This window comes from Triticum dicoccoides, chromosome 3B, assembly GCF_002162155.2.
Source record: "Triticum dicoccoides isolate Atlit2015 ecotype Zavitan chromosome 3B, WEW_v2.0, whole genome shotgun sequence".
NCBI lineage: Eukaryota > Viridiplantae > Streptophyta > Magnoliopsida > Poales > Poaceae > Triticum > Triticum dicoccoides.
Window position 1 is genome coordinate 49,051,908 of NC_041385.1, and position 2,000 is coordinate 49,053,907.

The following is a 2,000-nucleotide window of genomic DNA, read 5'->3' on the forward strand; positions in this document are numbered from 1 at the left end:
CACACACACACACACACACACACACACACACACTTAGTTGCGAGTCGATGAGCGGCTGCAACTGGGGGCCATGACAAAACACGCACACACACCTCCTTAGTTGCAATACACCATTTTATATCTCATTCAAATGACTCGATGTTCTACTTGCAAGAGGGGCATGCCGGCACCCACAGTTGCAAGTCGATGGTGGATTTGCAACTAGGGAAAATTGCAAATTACAAAAAGCCAAGTTGCAAGTTGATGGTCGAGTTGCAAGTGGCATGCAGGCAACCACAGTTGCGAATCGATGGTCGAGTTGCAAGTAGAGCAATTGCCTGAGTTGCAAGTCGATGGTTGAGTTGCAAGTGGCATACAGGCACCCCACAGTTGCGAGTTGATGGTGGAGTTGAAAGTAGGGCAATTGCCCAAGTTGCAAGTCGATGGTCGAGTTGCAAGTGCCATGCGGGCACCCCACAGTTGCGAGTCGATGGTGGACTTGCAACTAGGACAGCTACAAAACTACAAAAAAAAACCGAGTTGCGATTCGATGGTCGAGTGGCAAGTGGCATCGAGTAAACAACCCCTACTTGCGAGTCGATGTTCTACTTGCAAGTGGCATGCGGGGCCCCCATAGTTGTGAGGCAAAAATGGTGGACTTGCAAACTAGGGCAATTAAAAAGTACACACAAAGGCGAGTTGCGAGACGATGTTCTACTTGCAAGTGGCATGCGGGCACCCACGGTTACGAGTCGATGGTGGACTTGCAACTAGGGAAAATCGCAAAGCTGCAAAAAATCCTAGTTGCGAGGCGATGGTCGAGTTGCAAGTAGGGATGCGGGCAACCACAGTTGCGACTCGATGGTGGAGTTGCAACTAGGGCAATTGCCCGAGTTGCAACTAGCATGCGGGCACCCCGCAGTTGCGAGTCGATGGTTGACTTGCAACTAGGACAATTACAAAACTACAAAAAAAACCGAGTTGTGAGTCGATAGTCGAGTTGCAAGTGGCAATCATCGAGTAAACAACTCCTAGGGTGCGAGTTGATGGTCGAGTTGCAAGTGGCATGCGGGCACCCCACAGTTGTGAGTCGATGGTGAACTGCAACTAGGGCAAATTGCAAAACTGCAAAAAAAGCCAAATTGCGAGTCAATGATCGAGTTGCAAGTGGGATGCGGGCAAGCACAGTTGCGACCTGATGGTGGAGTAGCAACTAGGGCAATTGCTCGAGTTGCAAGTCGATGGGCGAGTTGCAAGTGGCATGTGGGCACCCCGCAGTTGCGAGTCGATGGTTGACTTGCAACTAGGACAATTACAAAACTACAAAACAGTTTTTAATAATTTAGGCTGTAACTCACAAATAAAAATGCCAAAACTCTGCTCATTGCCACTCTCACAATGAGAGTGACAGACTGGGCAGACCGTCCTGCATAGGGCAAAAACATGACCTTGAGATGTATTAAAAAAAATGTTCCACAATCTGTGTTGTAAGAGAAGATTACATATTGAAACTACCCCCACAGCCGACACTATGTGAAGGATTAATGCAGAATTTACACAAATTGCAAGGATGTGCTGCACCTTATTTTAAAAACTAGATGGCTCGATATGAATCGTGATAAAACTATCATCCACATAGCAGTGTTGACACAGGTTTGGTTAAAACGACACAATGCTACAAAAATACAAAGCATAGACCGACAAAACTACCCAATCAGAAAGATAACATTACACTCTGTTCTTCATTATTTTAAAACTCCTATCAAAGAAAAGAACATGGATATATGTTTGATGTATTTTGTCAAACAACATGGATATATGTTTGGAGAACAAAGAACCCCTAGTCTCTATGTTGATTCAGTTCAAAAAACCATCAAAAAATACATCTAAAAGGCATTCCCCCATCAAAACATAGATAAAAGAACATAAAAATTGTACGACCGAGTACTTCTAAGAAAACATGTTCAATTCAGTTCATAACAAAATGCGCCGTGTATACTGAAAAAGGTACTTTGAGAGTA